This window comes from Arachis ipaensis, chromosome B07 (assembly GCF_000816755.2).
Source record: "Arachis ipaensis cultivar K30076 chromosome B07, Araip1.1, whole genome shotgun sequence".
NCBI lineage: Eukaryota > Viridiplantae > Streptophyta > Magnoliopsida > Fabales > Fabaceae > Arachis > Arachis ipaensis.
Window position 1 is genome coordinate 89,992,894 of NC_029791.2, and position 26,739 is coordinate 90,019,632.

Genomic DNA, 26,739 nt, shown 5'->3' on the forward strand with positions numbered 1-26,739 from the left:
AATCATATAGTTGCATTTATTTATATACGTAGGATTGCATTGCATTTCATGAGTTTCTGCATGTTCATACTTATTTCCTTGTCTCCTTCAATTTAGCATGAGGACATGCTATTGTTTAAGTGTGGAGAGGTTGATAAACCACTATTTGATGGTTTATATTGTGTTTAATTGTGTGGTTTTGTCATGATCCTTGCCCACTTATTCATCAATTTAGCATGCATTTAGATTTCCTTCCTAAATTCAGTACATGTTTGAAAACTGCTTCCTAGAGACTTTAATTATTTACTTTTAATTCTCCTTTATTCCATTTGATGCCGTGATCTGTGTGTCAAGTGTTTCAGGCCTTATAGGGCATGAATGAGATAAAGATTGGAGAGGAAGCTAGCAAAAATGGAAGGAACACAAGAATTTGAGGAGATAACCAGTGAGAAGTGACGCGGCCGCATGGCTTGCGCGGCCGCACGGATTGGAAAGCACAGGCGACGCGGTAGCGTGGACGACGCGAACGCGTGGAGAGGAAAAAGCGCACTCGACGCATCCGCATGGACGACGCGATCGCGTGACATGTGCGATCTGCATAATCTGCAGAATTCGATGGGGGCGATTTTGGGCCTTATTCCGGCCCAGTTTTTGGACCGGAACAGCAGACTAGAGTCAGAGAATATGCAGAAACAACAGAGACATTCATTCAGTAGTTTTAGATCTAGTTTTTCACTCTCTTTGGTTTTTCTCTCTAGTTTTAGTATTTTAATTTTCAATTGATCTTAGCATTGGAGCATTGAGAATAGTTATTTCCTCATCAAGACATCATCATTCTAGTTTGTTCTCTTAACTTGGTTCTAATCTTCCATGTTCTTTGTTATGTTCAATTTTGTCATTCAGATACTTTTATGATTATTTAATTCAAGGATTATTTCTTTTTAATTCAATTTCAATATCAATAATCATGTCTTCTTTTAAATTCCTTTCATGTGCCATGGATTCTTTATTTACAATGCGTGAGTAGTTCCCTTACTTGATGGGGAGTTGATTAAAAGGAACTCTTGAGTTGGAAGGATTGAAAGAAAATTTGTAATTGGGTTAAATGTTGGATTGCTATCTTGTCACCGACGCCAATCCCTTTGAACTAAGTGGGTTGCAACTTGTGAACAGATCTGGCACTCCCACTTGTTTGACTTTCCTTTACCTAGTAAAGGATAACCAAACAGAACAACCATTAATTATAAATTAATCTTACAATCACACCATTAATGATAGAGATTCCAACCAATCAATTCCCAGTCAAGGCTTTGATTTATATTATTTAAAAATTCCTCAATTTAATTCCGAATTTACCTAGCTCAACTTCTTGGAACATCTGATTAATAAAACAACACACTTTTCTACAACTCGTTGGGAGACGACCTGGGACTTAAAACTCCCAATAATTTTAATTTAAACTCTCTGTGACATATTTCTAAATTGATAGGCAGATTTTCGGTGAGTTAAGAACTATACTCGCAACGTAACCATTTTAATAAATTTTTAATTCACCAGCTTCTGCTTCCCATTAGAGGGTCGACATCATCATCATCATCAGGATCATCTGGGACGATCTTACCATCTTTTACAATGTTGTCTAGGCTAAAAAGAGTGAGGTCAATCTCAGGCGCAAGAACTCGAACTTGATCCTTCAAATTCTCATAAGCAGCATTTACACTGCCTATAAGATGACCCTGGAGCTCGGCGTAATCAGTTCGGGCAGACTCCAAATCCTCCCAAAGACCCATCATCTCCCTATAATTCGTGACATAACTCTCCTTATGCTTCAACGCCATGTCTTCAGACAACTTGGTCGAAGCCGCCAAAGCAATAGCCCGAGTCTTCTCCCCCTTAAACTCTTTCTCCAACTTAGCCACTTTTGCATCAAGCTCTTCCTTCAAACCATTCATCCGATTGAACTCTGATTTGGCCTCCTCTATAAAGGCCTTTGTTGCGTGGATAGGAAGATCCTGGGCAGTTCGATATAAAGCTGCTCCCACGTGTGCCATTTTAATGTTGCTCCAAGTAATGAAATCCAAATAGCGAAGAAGAGAGACATCGTTAGTAGGAATAACACCATAAGGAGCAATCTGTTGATCAACAAACCCAACAGCATCAAAGTCGGGGGCATCCAGATTGAAGGGCTCAACAGTTCTTTGTCTCTTTGGAGGAGGAACGACAGTAGGAGAAGAGGTAGCAGCAAAAGTCTGGGGAGGATTGATCACACGAACCCGAGGGGTAGGAATCATCCTCCTCGGTCCTAGAGAACTCGGTACTGGCTGATTTGGCAGAGCATGAAAGGATCCTTCCCGAGCCGCTTTGGCGGAGATGTTTTGGGCAGCTGTAGCCTTCCTCGCCTTCTTAAAGGCCCTCATGGAGTCATTATTTTTAACCATCTCTGAAAATATACAAAGAAAACCAAGTCATCAACCAGAAAGAAAGAAGAATGAACTCGACAAAATAAACAAATACGACAAATATCAAGGAAGTCGACCCTTACCAAACTCAGTTCGGAGAAGTAAAGGATTTCCTAAAAATTTCTTAGTATCAAGATGGGGAGGCTACCCCCAGTTTTCTTCCAACATAGTTACAAAAGCTTGCTCAACTTCGCCCAACATCTCCCAGGTATACCTAGATACCACTACATTCCTCTGCCATTCTAAGGGAAAGCTGGGCTCACCATTCTCATCCAAAAAGAAAGGACGAGCTCCTTCAACAGCTCAGATCTTAAAAAAGTAATTCTTAAAATCCTTGAAAGACTCATCATACATGGGAAAAACTTTGTGTCCCTAGGTAGACCTAAAAGAAATCCAAGAAGCTTTCTTTTTGGTAATCCCAAGCTTGGTCAACACAAAGAGGTACAGAAAGAGAGTTTGAGAAGGTTTGACATCAAATTCTTGACAAATAAATTGAAAAATTTTGATAAATCCCCATGAGTTTGGATGAAGCTGAGATGGAGCTACGTTACACGACCACAACAGGTCGGTCTCAAAAGGAGTGAAAGGAAGGGTGATGTTCATCTTGCTAAAAAAGAAGTCATATGCATAAAAAAAGGGACGCTCCCCCTAGGTCGGAATAGGGATGCAAACCTTTTCATCAGAATCAGGTGCTACCAATTTATAATTGTTCTCTTGATCTCTATTACTACAGATTCGATGTTGTTTTCTAAGCTCCGCACAGAATTCAGAGTTAGCTAGAGAAACACACAGCAACACAAGGGAGTCCAACCAGTCGGACATCCCCTCAGGAACCTTAGAAGACATCTCAACAATATTTTTGCGAGAAGACATGGCCAACTAGTCCTACAACAAGAAAAAGAAAATGGATTACTAACCAAAACAGCTCGGGCAAAATCAAAACAACTCGGACAAATATGACTCAGAGCAATGCAAACAGTAAAAGGAAAAGACACACACCAAGGTCTAGGGGCATCCTTTGGAGGCAGGGATAGAGTAAGGACTTAGAAAAGAGCCTACATGGCTACACCCTAATAAAAACTCTTAGCGATGAAAAATAATCCCTTCCAAACAAGCAACGGCACAAAGAAAATCAGAACAAGCCACCAGAGAGTTATTTTCTATGAAGTTCATCAGCAAACCAACATGACGAAAGTCATCAAAGGAGAAATCTTGTGAGGAAGCAAACAGGTTCATAAGCCTCAGTAACAACATGCAGTCCATAGAAGAGGAGCACAAACAAGAAAACAAATAAACGGCACGTAGAAGCCCTAAAAGGACCATTTCAAAACTAAAAGATACTCCCAGAGCAGTAATAAGCAAATGCACGATGATACAAAAAGGTTCAAACTTTCCAACAAAAGGTTAAGCCAGATCAAAACTTTACCAAGAATAGAACAATGCAAGCATAAAGGACGAATGACGAAAGAAGTCAAAGAAAGAAGAACCAACCTAGAAGAGAAAGAAGTGCTGAAAAAGTTGAAGGCGAAGAGGCAAAATCCAGAAAAGCCTTTCGAACAAAGGAAGCCCTAGTAACCACCAATGACGCCACGGAAGGAAGCTTGAAAAAGGGGCTCAGCCAAAGACAAAAAAATGAAGAAGAGTGGAGTTACAGTGAGCAAAGGAGAAGAAGAAACGGAAGCCAAATCTTTGAAAAAACTAAATTCAAAATGAAGAAAGGAGGAAAAATAGCAAAGGAAAGAATTAATGGGTTATTAAACCCTTGCACGTTCCCAAGGCAGAGAGACGCGCATTTCAAAAGAATAAAGGAACGCCTATTTCAAAAATTTAAAGAAAACGTTCCGCATTCAGAGGGAAACTCTACAAAGAAGAAGTCGACAAAATGCTCGAGTTCGGCTTCATCAGAGAACGATCGAAGTCCTAAAACTAAGGACTCGACCTCAAAAGGAAGATCACACTCGAGCAAGGGCACTGTTCATACTCTTCAAGTCAGGACTACCTGACCTCTTCTCAAAGAGCTTGGCCAAATCACCCGAAAAGCCCAATAAGGACCCAAACAAAGGAACACAACCCAAATCCAAAGGCAGCACAAGCCTATAGAGATAAGGGTGGTTCCCTTGAAGATAAGATGACATCACTCAAAGATAATATAAGATAAGATAAGATAACTATCTTATCTCCAGAAAGGTCATTCCTCACCATTATAAATACATTGGATCACCCAGGTATAACTCATACTCTAATTCTACAAAAAACCTGCATAATACCCTTGCTAACTTAAGCATCGGAGTCCCTTGCAGGTACCACCACCCTCCGGTGACAAAGGATCCGCAGCATCGCCAGTTCAACAAGTCCGACATGTCATCTCTGACCAGCATAGAAGATCTCGTCCGAGATCGACCTACAGTTTTAAGTAGCCCTCGGAACACTTCTTTTATTTATTTTTATTTTTATTTTTATCTTCTTCTTCTTTCTCTACTTTTGACTTTAAGGAGGAGCTTCTTGTCTATTGGAAGTCTCTTTCTTTTCTTTCTTTTTTTTGGCTTCTTGTTTATGACCAGGAACAGGGAGAAAGAACCCCTCTTGACTCCTGATCCTGAACCTGAGAAGACTCTAAGGAGGCATTTACAACTAGCTAAAGCACAACACTCTGGAAGAGACCTTTCAGAATGTTTTGAACAAGAAACAGAGGATATGGCTGAACCACAAGAGGAGCCTAGAAAGGTCCTTAGTGACTTCACCACGCCTACCTATGGCAGAAGCATTACTGTACCTGCCATTGGAGCTAACAATTTTAGGCTTAAGCCTCAGTTAGTCTCTCTTCTGCAGCAGAACTGCAAATTCCATCGACTTCCAATAGAAGATCCACATTAGTTTTTGGCTGAATTTTTACAGATCTGTGATACTGTAAAGACCAATGGAGTTAATCCTGAAGTCTATAAGCTGATGCTTTTCCCCTTTGCTTTAAGAGACAGAGCTAAGTTTTGGTTGGATACCCAACCAAGAGAGAGTCTTGACTCTTGGGAAAAGCTAGTAAATGCTTTTCTTGCTAAGTTTTTTCCTCCTAAAGGATGAGCAAGATTAGAGTGAAAGTTCAAACCTTCAGACAAAAAGAAGGTGAATCCCTCTATGAAGCATGGAAAAGATACAAGCAGCTGATCAGGAGATGTCCTCCTGACATGCTCTCAGAATGGTCCCTAATAGGTGTGTTCTATGATGGCTTATCTGAGATATCTATGATTTTCTTGGATAGCTCTGCATGTGGATCTCTCCACTTGAAGAAAATGCCTGTAGAACCAAGAGAGCTCATTGAGATGGTTGCAAACAACCAACTCATGTACACCTCTAAGAGGAATCCTGTAAACCATAGAACCTCTCAGAAGAAAGGAGTTCATGAAGTTGAGACTCTAAATGCCATCCTAGCTCAAAATAAGATCTTGACCCAACAGGTCAACATGATCTCTCAATATCTCACTGGCATGTAAACTGCACCTGGCAGTAATCAGGAAGCTTCTCTTGAAGATGAAACTTATGATCCTGATCAACCCACTATGGAAGAGGTGAATTACATGGGAGAAGCCTATGGAAACACTTACAATCCTTCATAGAGAAATCATCCTAAACTCTCATGGAAGGATCAACAGAAGCCTCAGCAAGGTTTCAATCAAGGTGGTAGGAACCAGAATAGGTTCAACAATAGACCACCATTCCCATCCTCTCAAGGGAATATGGAGACCTCTAAGCAAAGTCTCTCTAACTTAGCCACTCTACTCTCTAGCCTCACTAAGACCACCCACAGTTTCATTAATGAAAGAATGTCCTCCATTAGAAACATGGAAGTACAGGTTGGTTAACTGAGCAAGAAGATCACTGAGATCCCTACTAACACTTTTCCCAATAATACTGAGGTTAATCCTAGAGAAAAATGCAAGGCCATAACCATGGAGGTTGAGGCCGAATTGGAGGAGAATGGGAAGGCATTGAATGCCAGTGAAGAAGACTTCACTAGGCGTTCAACACCTACCAGCCCAGGGAAGCTGGCGTTGAACGCCAGCAAGGACATCCCTGCTGGGCATTCAATGCCCAGAATGATAGAGGGACTGGTGTTGAACGCCAGTCATAGCACACCCTTTGAGTGCTCAAAGCCCACTCAAAAAACCTCTAGACTAGAACCAAAGGAAACCATAAAGACAATTGAGGTTCCTTTGAATGCACTTCTGCAGTGCATAAGTTCTGATGACTACTCATCCTCAAGTTAGGATGAAGACACTAGGGAAGTGCAAGTTTCTCATTTTCTAGGAGCTCTAATGAAGCTGAATACCAAGTTATTTGGTACAAAGCCCCTAGCGGAAGAACTTCCACTACTTATAAAAGAACTTTATGCTTTGGTTTAGCAAGAGCTACCTCAGAAGCTTCCAAACCCTGGACGCTTTCTGATTCCTTGCACCATAGACACTATGACCTTTGAAAAGGCTTTATGTGACCTAGGTTCAAGCATCAACCTCATGCCACTCTCTTTAGAGATGGCAGACAAGACCATGAAGAAGCCATATGGCTTAGTGAAGGATGTCTTGGTTAAAGTTGAAAATCACTACATCCCTACAAACTTCATTGTCTTGGACATAGGAGAGGATAAGGATGACTGTGTCATCCTTGGAAGACCTTTCCTAGCCACAGCTAATGCTATTATTAATGTGGCTAAGAGAGAACTAACCGTAAAGTTACGGGAGGATCACATCTTATTCAAGATGCCTCATCCCAATTCTCCCTCTAAAAGAGAGATAACAGTGCAATACCTAGTGTGCCAACCCTCTCTTTTTGTGCAGAGCTCTACAGAGCCACCAGACATCAATTCTAAGTTTGGTGTTGGGCAGCCCTCAATAAGCTCTAAGCACAAAGGTACTAGTTGTGACAAATTATGAATGTGTAATCACGATTACGCGTACCAAGTTGCTCACATGCCAGGAATAGTTTGAGCCTGGACATCACAATTTCGTGCACCAAGTTTTTGGCGCCGTTGCCAGGGATTGTTCGAGTTTGGACAACTGACGGTTCATCTTGTTGCTCAGATTAGGTAATTTTCCTTTTGCTTTCTTTTCAAAAAAAAAAATTTCAAAAATATTTCAAAAATTTTTCCTTTGTTTTCGAAAAAAAAATGTTTTCAAAAATATATTTTTCTTCAGAATTTTTAAGAATGAATTCTAGTGTTTCATGATGATTTGTTGAATCCCGGCTGGTTGTAAGCCATGTCTAATTTTTGGACTGGGATTTCAACTTACCATCACAAATGAAGAGATTCTCACACACTTAGTTGTTCTATACATGAAAAGTATCCATATCTGCTGAAGCTTGGCTGGCCATTGGCCATGTCTAGTGTTTTGGACTGGAGCTTTCTTTGAAAGCTTGGCTGGCTAGTGAGCCATGTCTAATTCCTGGACTGAAGCTTTAGACTAGCATGGCAAGATTCCTGGAATTCATATTAAAAATTTTGGAATCCTTATTTTTCCTTTTAATTTACGAAAAATATAAAATAAAAATCCAAAAAAATTAGAAAATCATAAAAATCAAAAATATTTTCTGTTTCTTGTTTGAGTCTTGAGTCACATTATAAGTTTGGTGTCACTTGCATATGCATCTTGCATTTTTTCAAAAATATCATGCATTCATAGTGTTCTTCATGATCTTCAAGTTGTTCTTGGTAAGTCTTCTTGTTTGATCTTGATAATTTTTTGTTTTGTGTCTTTTCATGTTTATCATATGCATTCTTGAATTCTTAGTGTCTAAGCATTAAAGAATTCTAAGTTTGGTGTCCTGCATGTTTTCTTTGCATTAAAAAAATATGGTTCTGGCGTTCAACGCCAGAAATAGCAACAAATGGGCGTTGAACGCCCAAATTGGGCACCAACCTGGCGCTGAACGCCCAGAGTTGTGTGCAAGGGCATTTTACATGCCTAAATTGGTGCAGGGATGTGAATGCCTTGACACCTCAGGATCTGTGGACCCCACAGGATCATCTCAGGATCTGTGGACCCCACAGGATCCCCACCTACCTCATCATCTCTCTTTCCATTCATGATCATCCCTTCTTTTTTTTTTTCCATTTACCACTTACATCCACACACCCACTACCTTCAAAAATTCAACATCTCTCTCTCACCCAATCCCACCCATATGGCCGAATACACACTCCCATCCATCTCCTCCATATCTTCTTCTTATTCTTCTATTCTTTCTTCTTTTGCTCGAGGGCGAGCAACATTCTAAGTTTGGTGTGGTAAAAGCATAGCTTTTTTGTTTTTTTTCCATAACCATTGATGGCACCTAAGGCCAGAGAAACCTCTAGAAAGAGGAAAGGGAAGACAAAAGCTTCCATCAAGGGTCTATGGCTCAGTGGTAGAACATTTGACTGCAAATCAAGAGATCCCTGAGATACCTCAAGGGATACATTTTCGTCCACACAATTATTGGAAGCAACTAAGGGTGGAACATCAAGAGCACTCCATCATCCTTCATGAAATTAGAGAAGATCTAAAAGCACTGAAGGAGGAGCAACAAAGGCAAGGAAGAGACAGGACCATAGCTTGCTTCATACCAACAATCTCCGTGGGGTTCGACCCTTACTCACGTAAGGTATTACTTGGACGACCCAGTGCACTTGCTGGTTAGTTGTATCGAAGTTGTGACAAATTATGAATGTTTAATCACGATTACGCGTACCAAGTTCCTCACATGCCAGGAATAGTTCGAGCCTGGACATCACAATTTCGTGCACCAGTACTAAAAAGAAAGTACCTAAAGGTTGGAAGGACAAAAAAGTCCCAACTGAAGGCCTTTCACCTGGCATGAGAGTTGTTTTCACTAAGAATCCAATCCTACTACATACAGTGAGCCATGTCCTATCTCTAGAGCATGTAGAGCTCATTCATGAGAGGACAGGAAGAAAATTCACTGTAAGGGGCGAAAATCTGAGCCCTTACTCACCTCCTTAAGGAGCTGAAGGTCAAGCTAGTGACTTTAAAAGAGCGCTTGTTGGGAGGCAACCCAACTTTACTCAACCATTTATTTTCTTTTTGTTTTTTCTTTTAGTTGTCAGAGTCGTGATCATGTGCATCGATCAAGAGACAGATTTCACAGCAGTGAAAACAGAACACTCCAAGTGGAGTGTTAAAGTTGAACACCAGCAAGGAAGCCCTCTTGGGCGTTCAACGCCCCAAGAGGGGAGCATTGTTAGCGTTGCACGCCAGCTAGGGAGCAGCCCCTGGGCATCCAAATGCCAATGCAGAGAAGCAAGGAATCTGGAATTCCCTAGCCTCTAAGGACTAAGAGGTCCCACAAAAGCTCCACCTACCCCACCTTCTTCTACTATACTTTGCTCGAGGACGAGCAAAACTCTTAATTTTGGTGTTGCAAAAGCTTTTCTTTTGTGTTGTACCACTCCTAAGTATGGAAGAAGAGGATGGAGCAAATTAGAGAGCATGCACATAAACTTGTGTAGCCACCTCAACAGAGATAAAGGAGTGACATAGAAGAGATCAATCACTACATGGGAACCTCCAGGAGGAGCATTGGCCGCCATCATTCAGGTGGATTCATTCTCTTTTACTCCTTTTCTATTATTTTTCTATTTTTTATCTGTTTATTTATCTGCTCTCTTGTTCTAGTTGCATGATCATTTGCATTGATGTCTTAAAGATGTAAAATGTTCCATATATCTCTCACCTTGCTTAAATAAAATTTTTATCTAAAAAGAATTGAGAGATGCATAAATTTCAGGTTTAAAATAAGATAGGTTTAATTAGTTTAATTAGTTTGATGTGGTGTCATTTGCTTTTATTTTCTGAATGTATGAAATAAACAATGCATATTTGAAGTTGTTATTTTAGAATGTTGGCTCTTGAAAGAATAAGGAAAAAGGAAAAATATTATTGATAATCTAAAAAAATCTAAAAATTGATTCTTGAAGCAAGAAAAAGCAGCAAAAAGCAAAAGAAAAAGCATGTTGCAAAAGAAAAAAAAATTATATGCATGCAAGAAAGAAAAATGGCGAAAAGAAAAAGGCATAGATAGTAAAAAAAAAAAAAAGAAAAATCCATTACTGCCCAAAAATGTAGGAAAAGGAGGGCAGATTGAAAAAGCAGGTAACCCTTTAAATCAAAAGGCAAGGGTAAAAAAGGCGCAAGGCTTTGAGCATCAGTGGATAGGAGGGCCCAAAGGAATGAAATCCTGGCCTAAGCGGCTAAACCAAGCTGTCCCTAACCATGTCCTTGTGGCATGAACGTGTCAAGTGAAAAGCTTGAGACTGAGTGGTTAAAGTCGTGGTCCAAACCAAAAATAGTGTGCTTAAGAACTCTGGACACCTCTATCTGGGGACTCTAGCAAAGCTGAGTCACAATATAAAAAGGTTCACCTAGGTAAAGTGTCTGTGGCATGAATGTATTTGGTGGTAATATTGGAAAATAGAGTTCTTAGAGTCATGGCCAAGACTCAGAAAGCTGTGTTAAAGAATCAAAATAAGTTTAACTAGGAGAGTCAATAATATCATCTGGATTTTAAGTTCCTAAAGATACCAACTTCTCTGAGTTTTAATGGATAGTGAGATGCCAAAACTATTCGAAGCAAAAAGCTACTAAGTCCCGCTCATCTGATTGTAACTAAGCTTTATTTGAAACCTAGAAATTTATTGTATCTTAATTTTATTTTTTTTATCCTACTGTGTTTTTAGTTTCTTGGGGACAAGCAATGGTTTAAGTTTGGTATTGTGATGAGCGGATATTTTATACGCTTTTTGACATCACTTTCATATAGTTTTTAGTAGTTTTTGTTTAGTTTTTATTAAGTTTTTATTATGTTTTCATAGGTTTTAGTGTTAAAATAATATTTTTGGATTCTACTATGAGTTTTTGTATTTTTGGGCAATTTTAGGTATTTTCTGGCTGAAATTGAGGAGCTGGAGTAGAAGTCTGATTCAGAGACAGAGAAAGCACTGCAGATGCTGTCCAAATCTGGCCTGCTTGCACTCGGAAGAGGTTTTATGGAGCTACCAAAGTCTGAATGGAGCTCTCTCAATAGCAATGGAAAGATGATTTCCAGAGCTTTCCAACAATATATAATAGTTCATCCTTTGTTTCGGATTAGAAGGCCCAAAACTGGCGTCCAATGCCAGCTTCCTGCACCCTTCCAGACGTCCAGCGCCCAAAGTGTAGAGCTCAACGTCCAAAGGCCCAGAAAGGACCCCTGGCTGGCATTCCACACCTAAGAGACCTTAATGCACGTGGATCTCATCAAATCTCAGCCCAAACACTCACCAAGTGGGCTCCAAAAGTAGATTTTAGCACTAAATAGAGTATTTTACCCTTACAAGTCATCTATTTAGTATTTAAGGGATTAACTTTATGTAATTCAGTCTTTGGACCACTTTTCATCACTCTCCAATTTAGGAGAGCTCCTTACACATCTTTCCCTTTGTTTTTATTATTAGTATGAATTTGTAAACCTCCTAGGTTGAGGGGAGGAGCTCTGCTGAGTCCTATGAATTAATTAAAGTACTATTTCTTCTTCTTCGATCCATGTCTGATCTATCTCAAAGATGTATATCGCGATCTTCATCGTGATAAACAGGACGATCTGACAAATTGACTTTGTTCATCATATTAAGATGAATGTGCCTGACAAACACCCGCGTCTACTTGGGTTCGTGTGAATACTTGTCCAGAAAGTAGGAGCCAACAGCTATGGATTTACATCTCTCAGACGGTTAATCCACGATTTCGTTGGGGACTTCTCGAGACACAAGTTCAGCCAATCTCCGGGGTGATTAAGGTCTCCGTGGTATAGGCTAGATCCAAGAAGCAGCGTTCTCTGATTCGAAAGATTCTACCTTGTCTGTGGAGTTTTGAGTAGGATCCCCAAGAGAATGGATTGCTATGCACTTCATCCTCCATTGGATTGAATACCAAGGGCCCTGGCGTTCATTCTGTAGCAGAGGAGATCAGAGACCATTGGCGTGGCTTTGATCACTTATGCCTACCATAGAAGAAGATCATTCACAAGCAAAGAAGACGGTAGTAGCAGAGTTACTTTAGAAAGACAAAGCAAGTCCAATTCTCAATCTAATCCTATCGCTTATTCCTTTTAATATATCCAAGCATTTATATCATATAACCATTCAAGGTTTACATAATATTGTTCAACTCCTTCTGATTCTGCCTGACTAAGACCTGCAAGACAACCATAGCTTGCTTCAAGCCACAATCCTTGTAGGATCGACCCTGACTCGCTCAGGTATTACTTGGACGACCCAGTGCACTTGCTGGTACTGCAGCTGCTGTACGAAATAGTGTGGGTTTTGTGTACACGTGTACCACCCATCTTCTCAGGAATATATTTAAACCCCTAAGTAGAACTTTTTTGACTTAGTCACTCTGGTCTCCAACCTCTCTAAGACCACTGATAGTTTCAGAACTGAAACAAGGTCCTCCATCAGAAATTTGGAGGTACACATTGGTCAACTGAGCAAGAGAATCCCTAAGACTCCTCCTGACACTCTTCTAAGTAACACTGAAGTAAACCCAAGAGAAGAGTGCAAGGCCATCACCACTGAGGCTGAGGCCGAATCTGGAGAGACTGGGATGGCGTTGAACGCCAGTGAAGAGCATATCACTGGGCGTTTAACGCCCATCCTGGCACCAGAGCTGGTGCTGAACTCCAGAAAGGAAGCCCTCACTGGGTATTCAATGCCCAAAATGGTAAAGGAACTGGCATTTAATGTCAGTAAGGGTATACAGCACGGGTGTTCAACGCCCAAAGGGCCATCAAAGCTAGCATTGACACACCAGGAAAGGCACACCCTCTGAGTGCTCAATACCCACTCAAGATATCCCTATCCAAGAACTAAAGAAAGCCAAGGCTCAAATAGAGACCATAGAAGTTCCTTTGCATGCACTTCTGCAATGCATGAGTTCTAATGAACACTCATCCTTTGATGAGGATGAAGACACTAGGGAAGAGCAAGTTGCTTGGTACCTAGGAGCTCTCATAAAGCTGAATGCCAAGCTCTTTGATACAAAGCCTATGGAGGAAGAACCTCCAGTGGTTACCAAAGAATTCAATGCTTTGGCTCAGTAGAAGCTACTTCAGAAGCTTTCAGACCCTGGATGCTTTCTGATTCCTTGCACCATAGGCACTATAACCTTCCATAACCATTGAGAAGGCTCTGTGTGACCTAGGGTCAAGTATAAACCTCATGTCACTCTCTGTAATGGAGAAGTTGGGAATCTTTGAGGTACAAGCTACAAATATCTCGCTAGAAATGGTAGACTGATAAATTTCAATTTTGTGGTTTATATTGTGTAGAATTTGGGGGGTTTTGTCAATATTTTCCACACTTATTCACTTAAATAACATGGTTTTGTGTTCTCTTCCTAATATTGCTTCATGATGGAAAACATGCATCTTTTGCCTTAAAATTGCCATATTTTGATCCTCTTTTATTACCATTAGATGCCATGATATGTTTGTTGAGTAATTTCAGAGTTTATAGGGCAAGAATGGCCTAGAAGAGAGAAAGAAAGCATGCACAAGTGGAAGGAACATGAAAAATTGGATTTTGGAAGATCAGCTGCGACGTGCACATGCACCTCATGCGCACGCGTGGGTGCAGGAAGCTAGATATGGCGCGCGAAGAATGGCGCATCTACGTGAATTGGCGAAATCTCCATCGACGCGCATGTGTGCTTGGCGCGTACGCATGGATCGCAAAATTCAGGCGACGCGCACGCGTACATGACGCGTACGCGTGACGAGCAGCACATGACCTCATTAAAGAAATCGTGCCTGGCAATTTCTGAGGCTCAGCAGGCCCAAATTCAAGCTGATTCTGCATGGAAAAGACCCAGGAACTCAAGGGGGAAAAAGGGGGGGATCATCCATTAGACACTTAGACACAATTTTTGCTAGTTTTTGGTTCTTGTTCTTCTAGAGAGAGAAACCCTTATTCCTCTCTAGATCTAGTTTGATTTTGATCTCCCATTGCTAAATTTTTGAATTGGATTTTGTTAATTCCTAGTTATGATTACTGTTCATACCCTGGGTCGAACTGTCTGACCCGGGATGTTTAGCGACAAAGCAACCGACCTCTTCAGGTCGTACTATCTGACCTCTTCTCAAAGAGCTCGGCCAAATTTCCAAGAAAGCCCAATAAAGGGTCCAAATAGAGGAATACGACCCCAATCCAAAGGCAGCCCAAGCCTGTAGAGATAAGGACGGTTCCCTTGAAGATAAGATGACCTCACTCAAAGATAAGATAAGATAAGATAACTAACTTATCTTATCAACAAAGGTCACTCCACATCATTATAAATACCCTGGAGCACCCAGGTATAACACATACTCTGATTATACCAAAAACCTGCTCAATACCCTTGCTAACTTAAGCATCTGAGTCCCTTGCAGGTACCACCACCATCTGGTGACAAAGGATCGGCAGCACTGTCAGCCCAACACGCCGGATACGTCAGCTCCGACCAACACAAAAGATCTCGTCCGAGATCGACCAACAGTTTCAGGTAACCCTCGGCCCAGAACATAAAGTTATAAAAGTAATCCCTGGAAGAGACCTGAACAAGGTCCAAGAAAGAGGATTACTAAAATAACTTAGAAGGGCCCGACATGGTGAAGTCGGCCCAAAACATAAAGTTATAAAAGAAATCCCTGAAAGAGACCTGAACAAGGTCCAAGAAAGAGGATTACTAAAATAACTTAGAAGGGCCCGACATGATGAAGTCGGCCCAGAACATAAAGTTATAAAAGTAATCCCTGAAAGAGACCTGAACAAGGTCCAAGAAAGAGGATTACTAAAATAACTTAGAAGGGCCCGACATGATGAAGTCGTCCCAGAACATAAAATTATAAAAGTAATCCCTGAAAGAGACCTGAACAAGGTCCAAGAAAGAGGATTACTAAAATAACTTATAAGGGCCCGACATGATGAGGTCGTCCCAGAACATAAAGTTATAAAAGTAATCCCTGAAAGAGACTTGAACAAGGTCCAAGAAAGAGGATTACTAAAATAACTTAGAGGGGCCTGACATGATGAAGTCGGCCCAGGACAACAAGTTATAAAAGTAATCCCTAAAAGAGACCTAACAAAGGTTCAAGAAAGAGGTTTAGTAGAAATAACTTCGATAAGACTAACATGACGAAGTCGGCCTCCCAAAAACCTTAACGTTATAAAAGGTAATTCCTAACAGAGACCTGAACAAGGTCCAAACAAAACGGGATTACTAGAAATAACTTCAGGCCAAAAATGAGGAAGCCGACATACAAAATTGGATCCAAACATCCACAACCTCAAATGAATCAAGCCACAAGTATGAAATATTAAAGGCAATCCAAAGAGGTTGGACAACAAAGTTCCAACACTTCCAAAAAACCTAAAAAGGTACCAAGACAGGTGCAGACAGACATGTTACGAAAAACACAAGTTATAATAATAACAAACTCAAGAGGCTACCAAAATCATCTCCAAGAGCTTGGAAACTACTTTGTTTTTCAAAATAAAGTTGCTAAACAATCAACTAAGAAAGTAGCAAAAAGTCAGAACCACCATTTACAAAATATAAAGTTCAAAATCCCACAAGCCGGGCTATCCACACAAACATCCAGAAAAATCATTGAGGATCCAAAGGCTTCTCAGCAGCATCAACACGGGGTGAAGGAGGACGAGTCTGAAGAGGCGCCGCATCCACAGTCCCATCATCCCGGTTCAAGATTTGACAATCAGGTTCTAACTCGGGATGACCAGCCTCAGCTGAAGGAGCTGAAGAAGTTGGCAAAACAGAAGCTTTGGTGGCAGGCACTGAAGGAGGGTCGACATCATCATCATCAGGGTCATCAGGGACAATCTTACCGTCCCTCACAACATTGTCTAAACTGAAGAGAGTAAGATCGAGCTCGGGTGCAAGAACCCGAATCTGCTCCTTCAGGTTCTCATAAGCATCATTTATGCTACCTACAAGGTGACCCTAGAGCTCGGTATAATCAGCTCGGGCAGGCTCTAGATCATCCCTGAGACACATAATCTCTCTATAGGTCGTGACATAACTCTCCTTGTGCCTCAACGCCGTGTCTTCAGCCAACTTCACAGAAGCCGCCAAGGCAACAGAACTAGCCTTCTCACCCTCCAACTTTTTCTCTAGCTTGGTCACCTTCACCTTGATCTCCTCCTTCAAACACATCATCCGATCGAACTCCAACTTGTCCTGCTCTATAAAGGCCTTCGTAGCATGAAGAGGAAGTTCTTGGGCAGTCCGATATAAGGCCGCCCCCATGTGTGCCATATTGATGCTACTTCGAGTAATAAAATCCAGATGGCAAAGAAGAGAAACATCATCAGTAGGGATGGTACCATAAGGACCGATCTGCTGGTCGACAAACTTAACAGCATCAAAGTCAGGGGCATCAAGGTTAAAAGGCTCGGCTATTTTTTGATTTTTTGGAGGAGGAGCTACGGTGGGAGAAGAGTTAGCAGCAGAAGACTGAAGAGGATCAACTAAACGAGTTGAAGGGGTAGGGATTACCCTTCCCGGCCCTGAAGCAACTGAGACCGGTTTCCTAGGAGGAACCTGGGAAGATCCCTCGCCAGCAGCCTTGGACAATGCAAGCTGAGCTGCGGTAGCCTTGTTGGCCTTCTTAAAGGCCTTTATGGAATCTGAAGTCTTGGCCATCTCTGAAACAAATAGAAGACTAGAAAAGCCAAGTTACAAATTAGAAAAGAAGACAAATTTGAAAAGAAGTAAAAATAGATAGAAAAAAGAAGTCGACCACTACCCAGCTCAGTTTGGAGAAGCGAAGGGTCCCCTAAAAACCTTTTAGTGTCAAGGTAAGGAGGTTGCCCCCAATTCTCCTCCAACACACTCACAAAGGCCTGCTCGACCTCGTCCAACATCTCCTACGAATACTTCAACACAACAACATTCTTTTGCCACTCTAAGTGAAAAGTAGGTTCATCATTCTCATCCAAGAAAAAGGGGTGAGCACCTTCAACAGCTCGGATCTTGAAAAAGTAGTTTTTAAAATCACGGAAAGATTCGTCGTACATGGAAAAACTTTCTTTCCCTGAGAAGCTCAAAAAGAAACCTAGGCAGCCTTCTTTTTAACCACCCCAGGTTTTGTTAAAACAAAAAGATAAAAGAAGAGGGATTGGGAAGAATGGACACCCAGTTCACGAGACAGCAATTGAAAGATTTTTATAAAGCCCCATGAGTTGGGGTGCAGTTGGGATGGAGCTACATTACAAGACCATAACAGGTTGGTCTCAAATGAAGTGAAAGGAAGAGTAATATTTATCTGACTAAAAAAGAAGTCATATGCATAGATAAAGGGATGGTCTCCAACAACTCGAGTAAAAAAACAAACTCTCTCTTCTGAAGTAGGAGATACAAGCTCATAATTCTTTTCCTCACAACTATTACTATAAACCCTATGAAACTTCCTAAGCTGTTCACAAAATTTAGAATCAACCAGTGAAATACACAGAAGAACCATAGAATCCACCCAGTCGGACATGCCATCAGGAACTTTGGAGGAGACCTCAACAATATTTCTGTGAGAGGAAGACATGGTCAACTAATCCTACAACAAAGAAAAAAGAGGAATTACTAAATAAACAACTCGACCATAATTAAGAAATCAACTCGGACAAAAATGACTAAGAGCAACACAAACAGCAAAAAGGACACCCCAGGATCCACACCAAAGACCCAGGGGCATCCTTTGGAGGCAATCAGGGGACAAGGGCTCAGGAAAAATCTACAGGCCTACATCTCTATACGTCCTAATAGGAAGATAATAACCCCTTTTCAACTAAAGCAGTGACATGAAGAAAAATCAAAACAAGCCACCAGAAAATTGCTATCTTCCACAAAGTTCATCAGCAAAGAAAACTACTAACATGGTGAAAGTCATCAAAGAAGCAATCTTTGAGAAAGCAATCAGATTCATAAACCCCAATAACAACATGCAGTTCATAAAAGAAGAACACAATCCAGAAAGCAATAAATGGCACGAACCCTAGAAATGCAGAAGAATCATTTCAAAATCAAAAAATACCCCCACAACAGTAACCAGCAGATGCATGGAGAAACAAAAAAGGTTCAAACTTTACAAAGTCAAGCCAGAAATAGAACAATGCAAGTGACAAAGGAATTAAAGAAGAGGAAGGAAGAACTAACCTGAAAAAAGGGGATAGCTCTGAAGAAGGTTGAAAGCCAGAGCGACAAAACCGGAAAATGCCTCTCAAGCAAAGCACCAGCAAAGTACTAACCAAATGCCGCAGAGAAAATAGCGAAAAGGCAAAACAGAAAGACAGAGAGAAAAGAGGGGAAGTTACAGAAAAGAGAAACCGTTTTCTTGAGTGTAAAATTCAAAATAAAGAGGCTAGAGAAACGGAGCATTAAAAATCAATTAATGAGGGTATTAAACCCTCGCACATTCCCAAGACCAGAGCACTAATACAAAGCGTGCGCTTTTAGAAGAAATGAAAAGAAAATGTTTCGTATTCAGTAGAAGACACTACAAAGAAGAACTTGACAAGATGCTCGAGTTCGGCTTCACCAGAGAAGGATCGAAGTCTAAGACTCGACCTCAAAAGAAAGACCGAGCTCGAGCAAGGGCACTATTCATACCCTGGGTCGAGCTGTTCGACCCGGGATGTTTAGCAACAAATCAACCGACCTCTTCAAGTCGTATTATCCGACCTCTTCTCAAAGAGCTCGGCCAAATTGCCAGGAAAGCCCAATAAAGGGCCCAAATAGAGGAATACGACCCCAATCCATAGGCAGCCCAAAGCCTGTAGAGATAAGGGCGGTTCCCTTGAAGATAAGATGACCTCACTCAAAGATAAGATAAGATAAGATAACTAAATTATCTTATCTAAAAAGGTCACTCCATATCATTATAAATACAATGGAGCACCCCGGTATAACTCATACTCTGATTCTACAAAAAATCTGCTTAATACCCTTGCTAACTTAAGCATCAGAGTCTCTTGCAGGTACCACCACCCTCCGGTGACAAAGGATCGGTAGAACTGTTAGCCCAACACGCCGGATACGTCATCTCCGACCAACATAGAAGATCTCGTCCGAGATCGACCTACAGTTTCAGGTAACCCTCGGAACAATTACTTAATTTGAATTCCCTAGTGTAATTTTTCTTAGATCTTGTGTTGAGTTACGTTATCTTGTTATTTTCCAATTTTCCAATCATGTTATGAATATTGTAGATCTTGAATTCTATAAGTACATTGATGTTTTCTATGATTATTAGCGTTAATTGAGTTGTTCTTTATGGATAATTGTTAGTGGGTCCTTATAATTTCCAATTTAATTGTAATTTGAGTATGTCTTTTGTTAATGGCTACCATGTGTTTGATGAAATGTTGATAAACCCCATTTGGAAGGTTTATCTTGTGTTAAATTTAGATGGTTTTGTCAACCTTTTTCTCATTTATCGAATGAAATAGCATGGTTTTATAACTTCTCCTTTAATTGTGCTTAAGAGTGAAAGCATGCTTTTTTGGTCTCAAAATAGCTAAACTTAATTCACCTTGATTCCATTAGATGCCTTGATATGTTTGTTAAGTGATTTCAGATTTAGGAGGCAAGGATTGGATTGAGGGAATGAAGAAAAAGCATGTAGAAATGGAGAACTCATGAAGAAATGAAGGAATCGCAAAGCTGTCAAGCCCGACATCTTTGCACTTAATCGACCATGACCTGAGCTACAGAGGTCCAAATGACGTGGTTCTAGTTGCATTGGAAAGCTAACATCTGGGGCTTCAAAATAATATAAAATTTGTCAGGGTTGCATCGCGTTTAGGGGTGCGCACATGCACTGTATGTGTACATGCCGATGTTGCACGTGATTTATTTAATGTAACTCGTGGCCAGTGATTTCTGGTGCATTTTGGGGCCCAATCCAACTTATTTCTGATGTTATTTAACCCAAGAATTGAAGAGAGATGGGGCATCTAGTTAATTAGGGAGTTTTACTTTAGTTTTATCATGATTTAGTTAGTTTCTATAGAGAGAAGCTTTCTCTTCACTATAGAATTAGGAGTAGGTTAGATCTAGATTAGGAATTCTTAGATCTAGGTTAATTTCATGCTTTGATTTACTTTTCCTTTTGTAATTCTTCTTCTTCTACATCTATTCTCTCTAGTTTAGCATTTAATTCTTGTAATTCTCTACTTTTATGTTGATGCACTTTTGTTCTTCTATTTTTCTTTAATGCAATTCATATTTTCATGTTCCTTTATTGTTCATTTGATTTGTTGTTGTTTAATTCCTTGCAATTGAGTAGTGTAGATTTACTTTCCTTGAAATTTTACTATGTTTTCCTTTTATGCCTTCCAAGTGTTTCATAAAATTCTTGTTTGGATTTTAGAATAGAATTTTATGCTCTTGGCTTGGGAAGGTAACTTAGGAACTCTTGAGTTACTAATGTCCAAGTAATTGACGATTAGGAGCCATTAACTCTAGATATCACTAGTTGATTTGGTGGAGAATTAGGACTTATGGACTTGGATTGATATAGCTCACTTGACTATTAGTTAGGGGATGACATAGTGGGATTAATCCTTGCTAATTCTCATATTGTGGTTAGTGATAAGGATAGAGATCCTTGACCACCAACCTTTGCCAAGACCTTTTTAGTTGTTAGTTTATTTTCATTGCCATTTACATTTCATGTCTCTTATCCCAAAAAACCCCAAAATATCTCATAACCAATAACAAGACATTTTATTACAATTCCTAGGGAAAACGACCCGAGGTTCCAATACTTCGGTTTATAAATTTAGGGGTTTGTTTTAGTGACAAACAATCTTTTGTATGAAAAGATTATTGTTTGGTTTAGAAACTATACTTTGCAACGAGATTTCATTAGTGAAATTCTAAACAATCAAAAATCCAATCATCAAAATGGCGCCGTTGCCGGGGAATTACAATGGTGTTATGTTATTGGTTATTGTATATATGTGAATATTGTGAATAGCTTTATTTTTGGATTGCTTGTTAGTTTTTGATAGTTTTAAGACTTTGTTTCATTCTTTCTTATTAGATTTTGTTTCTATTTTCTCTTCTCATTATGAATTCTCACTTTTGCTATGAGTTTGGTTCTAACTATGTTGTAGGAAATTGGAGCTACAATAAAGATGTGTATCAAGGATGGGACAACCAAAGGTGGGAGGAACCTTTTGTATATGATCAATCTTCATGGCAACAACCTCCACTAATAGACTATGAACATGAGCCATTCTTTGATGCATATCAATCCAATGGCTATGGTGAGTCTCCTTGTGACTTTCAAGAACCACCACCATTCGCCTACGAGTCATATCCTCTACATGAACCTCAACCGTACTCACAAGCCCCCTACTACCAAGCACCTCCATGTGACCCTAATCCATATCCATCTTACCAACCACCTTTTGAACCATACGAGCTATACATGGAACCACCATTCCAATATCCATACTCCCAAGAACCACCTCAATACACACCACCATACCCTTACCAAGAAGAATCACCTTCCTACCATGAACCCTTTCTCCAAGTCAATGAACCCTCTTATCCACTCCAATCCCCAATGGATGAAATCCTTAGCCTTATACTTCAAGGGCAAGGAGAAATGCAAAGGAAGACACTAGAATTTGTTGCTACCTTGACCATGGTAGTAAGCATTTTAGCCTTTAAATGCTTGAGCACTCAAAGCACTCCCATGGCTACATGTGGAGAAATAAATGAAGAGCATAATATGAATGAGAGATTGGTGGAGCATGAGGGAAGTTGCTTTGTATTAGAGCAATTGGAGGAGCATATGATTATAGAAGAAAAGGAAGAAGTGGTTGAAGACCTAGGAGATGCGAAACTTCCTTGGGAACCTAGAGTTGAAGAGAACCTCTCCAAGAAGATCGAATTTGATGTTGAGGGGGAGAGTGCATAACCTCCAAAATAATTGTTTAATGAAGACTTGAAAGGAAGGAAGCAAGAATTGAGTTCCCTTGGTGATGAAGATCATGCATCCAATCTTCTTGGTGGTGAATCCTTTGAATTTGAAGAACCTTCTCCCAACGAGATGGAAAGCAATGTAGAGGTAGATTTCTCTCAACCTACCCTTTATGCTTTGAGTGATGGAGAAGAGTTAGATGAAATTGATGAACAAAGGATTGAAGAAGAAATTTGTGAAGAGGTGGAAGTGGACAAGGAAGACCACAAGGGAATAGAGCTTGAAATGACATTGGAGATACCTCTCCCCAAGCCATCACCATCCATTCTTTCATTCATGTGGGAAAATTCCTTATACTTAAGCTTTATTATTCCCCTTAAATATGGTTTGATAGAGACGGATGGCTAATTTAGATATATTTGTGGCTTTAAGAGCAAGAGGGAGATAGTTAGTGGTTGGCATTATAAGGGTTGGTATAGAGCTAGATCGCTTGGGTCTAGGAGGATGTTTGGTCGCTTACATGAGAGTTCTAAAGTCATGCCACCCGGATGGACTAATAATGATCAACTTCAAGACGGGTGTGAAAATAAAGTGTTAATCCCAGATCACACAAGGAGAATTAATTTTGGGAGCCCCAAGCTTGTGAAGAACTCCATCAAAACTTGACTCAATCCATGAGAAATCTTGGGGAACAATGGAGAACTAAGCATTGGTGGATGTTCTAAGATAGCTTCAAGCACAAGCCACCTTGAAAGGAGCTCCCCATAAGTCCAAGTTAAGGAACAAAAGTGCTAGGTGGGAGACACCCCACCATGGTAAATTCTTTTCATTTTTCTCTTTTGTACATATTGGTAAAAGTAGTTTAAGTTCATGTTTTAATTAGTTTGTTGAGTTTATTTGGTAGTATAATATGTTAAATAAGGTTTTAGGGTATTTTGGTAGTTGTTCGGAGGTTTGGAAGGCTTGGTTTGGTACAAGAACTTGGACAAATTTTGAAAAACAGAGCACCAACCCACGCGTGCGCGCACTTGACGCGTACGCGTGACCCAAGCATTTTCGACCATCCACACGCACCCGTACATGGCGCGTACGCGTGGATGCAAAAATTCCACCCCCAGCCAAAAACCCGAGAGTTAGGCCTGCACTGTGCGAACATTGGGCCTAAGGCACAAACCAACCTGCGTGTACGCGCACTTGGCCATTTTCTCATCTTTCATTTTCTTTTGTCCATTGCATTCGCATACTTTTATTCTTTGCATTTTTATTTTGTTTTTATAGCCTGTTTTTACTTTATTTTTTTCGAGTTTCTTATTTTAATAATGGTGTTGAATTCGCTTACTCAATTGTTGAGAATTTCTTGCATTATTTTGGTGCTTCGTGACTTGTTTGATATTGTTGGGTGTAACATCCCGCATTTTTGAAAATCTAAATATAAATAAATTGTGATTTTATCTTATTAAAACCCTAATTCCTAAAATTAACTCAGAACCCTAATTTCCCCAATTCCTAAACCTAACCGCCGCAGCCTCACCCTCTTTCAACGTACAAACGCATACACACTGAAGAAATGGGGAAACAGAGAGAAAGATCTGAGAAAGAGAGGGAAGCGAAGGGAGACGGAGCTGGCTGGGCCTCGCTGCCGTCGCCGTCGAGCTGAGGGAAAGACAGGGAGCTTCACCGCACCGTCATCCAACCGGTCGAGTCTGCTGCCTCACCGCCGCCTCCTTCGTCGCGCGCTACTGCCGGCCTGGAATCGCCGCCACTGCACCTTGCCCGCTTGTCGCCGCCATTTCGTGGAGTCCGCTCTGGTGCCGGTTGAACAGGGATGAGGGAGAGGCTTCGAGAGAGAGATGCAATGGAGGTTAGAGGGAAGAGCTGCCATCACCGCAGTTCCGTCTATGAAGCCTGAGCTCGTGTTGCCGTCCTGAGCTTCGGCGCCGCTGTGGAGGAGAGTGGAGTAGTCACCGTCGTTGGAGAGAGGGAGAGCCAGAGGAGGACGAGACGTGTGAGAAAGGAGACACACAGGGGAGGAACTGTTCCTCTGCCGCCGCTATCGCCGGAATTCCTGGTCGCCGTCGTCGTTCATGGTGAGTCAGTTAAGTCATAGCCATGAGAACCACTACCTCTGAACCCCAGTTGTTCTGTTGCAATCCTGTATTTTCCTCTGATATTCTCGACTCTGTTCTGCTTCTCTTTTGTTTTGTCATTCTTATTTCGTTGGTGTCCCTGCTGTTCTAACCGATTGGATTGATGCTGCTGCTGCTAAGACGTATGCCCTGCTCTCTGGTTTCTGTTTTCCCGAGTACCAGAGCTGCTGCTCCATTCCTGTATTTCTTTTGGTAAGATAGGTTTTGTTCTACAATCAATATTTTGATTACTGCTCCTTTGATAATCTGTTCTGTTTTACCCTTGCATTTGCTTCAGCCTCTATTAAATTCCCTTCCAAAATTGTTGTTGCTGCTACTAGAGTTGTGGGTGATGCTGCTGCCGTTGATCCGAGATGCCAAACTGTTGCTGCTACTACTTTGAGATGATATGGCTGCTATTAAGGTTGTTGTTCATGAGTGCAGCATTCCCAATTTCTATGAATTTCGACACTTTGAGGTAGGGGGTTTAAAACGATTTTAATTTAAGAATGCCTACAAGGTTTATTGAATAACTGCAAATAGATTTAATAGCTGTGAGTAATTGATTGATTATGTAATTGTTGAATTGTGGCTGAAATTGTGATTGGAATGGTTGAGGTTGTGATTTGGAATTGTTGATTTGTGATATTGATTGATTATGTGGATTGGGAATTGCTTGATGACTAATTGTTGAGAATTTCTGAATTTTAATGGGTTATGTTGGATTTGTTGCCGTTGAGTTGTTATTTGGTATATTGTAATGTTAATGAACTTGGTTGGTGGTTGATTTGGAATTGGTTTTGAGGGGTTTTGAAAGGGTTGGATTTTGAATACTAAATAGATTGCTGAAAAACTGATTTTTGAAATTAAAAGGTGACTTTGGAAGTGAATTAGTTATCCAACGATAATCGAAATGATATAAGAGCAAAGGCTGAGTAAAGTATAATAAAAGTTGTTGTTGGGACTCAATTTTGAGAAGTTTGAATTAACTATAGAACTAGTTATGATTCCTCAAAGTTAAAATGTAAAACTTGATTTTCTGCATTATTTTTAGAGGAAGCCGGAAAATTTGAAAATCTATAACTATTTCTGTGATTATCGGAATTGCGTGGGACCAAGTCCGGATTGAGCTTGGGGATATAGGAAACTGGACTGCTGAATTTGAGACTCTTTCACTAAGTTTATGATTAATGGTGAATTTTTGAATCATGGATGTCAAAACTGGTTTTTCTGCAGAATGTTTAACGCAGCAGCAACTTGATTCCTCTATTGGAAATTCTGCAATTTGAATTTTGAAATGGAACCAATTTTAAATAAAATTTTGTTTCTATTATTTTAATTCCGTAAAATTTCAGAACAATTGGACCTGTAGTTTTAAAGATATGAATTTTTGAAGGATGATGCATTATGCAGAAAAAGCCAGATTCTGTTTCCTTAAATTAGTAACTTTGGGAGTTTATAACTTTTGATCCTGGATAGATATTGAGATGCAACTAATTGGAGGTGAAACTTAAGTATGTTTAGTATACATGATTTAAATTTCAGGATTTTTCATGTTTTAATAAGTGAGTTATGGGACTTGGAAGAGGTTGTGTTCAATGATTTGTAAAACAGAATTCTGCAGAAAATTTCCCAACTTCCAAGCTACGTAACTCCTTCATTAAAAATGGTATGACCCTGGAACCAATTGAGAAAGAAATTTGGATGAGTTATGTTTAATCACATTAATTTTGAAGGTAGTTGGATTTAATTTGGATTTTATATGAAATTTCAAATGTTGTACGTTGCTGCTGTCTTCTGGTTTTAAGGCACTACAGAGCAGTCACGGTTTTGCTTATATTCCTGAAACTAGAGTCAGCAAAAAATTGTGATTTTTGGTTTAATAGAAATCTTAATCCGAGACGGTCGCATGGATATAAGGTTTGCATAATTCCGGATTTGTTTGATATTTTAAAAATAAAATTGAAATTAGATTGCCGATGTTGTTTTGGTGATTACTTGGATATGGAATTTGAGAAATAGATTTTCTATACTACTATCAAATGTTTTTGAGAATATATTGCTGTGGCAAATGCTGAAAGAGGCTGATGAATTGTTGAGAAAGAAGGAACCCGTAAGGGTGGATAAGTCCTATTTTTAAAGGAGATTATGTCCAAATTTTTATAAAA

At 40.2% G+C, this 26,739-nt stretch overlaps 2 long non-coding RNA genes across 3 annotated transcripts in view; one reads left to right on the forward strand and one right to left on the reverse strand.

Moving 5' to 3' along the window:
* Positions 1 to 24,612, reverse strand: part of LOC110264271 — a 26,372-nt gene extending 1,760 nt beyond the window's left edge. The window contains exons 1-3 of one of the 2 annotated variants that reach the window (XR_002350131.1): positions 24,480 to 24,612; positions 5,143 to 5,154; positions 3,070 to 3,080 (exon numbers count right to left, since the gene is read on the reverse strand). This is a non-coding gene — a long non-coding RNA (uncharacterized LOC110264271). Of the gene's footprint in view, positions 1 to 3,069; positions 3,081 to 5,142; positions 5,155 to 24,479 lie in introns of those variants that run through there. The other variant, XR_002350132.1, reaches the window with a different exon arrangement.
* Positions 23,912 to 25,043, forward strand: LOC107608245. The gene is made up of 3 exons (XR_001612776.2): positions 23,912 to 24,532; positions 24,713 to 24,784; positions 24,870 to 25,043. It is a non-coding gene; the product is annotated as an uncharacterized LOC107608245 (long non-coding RNA).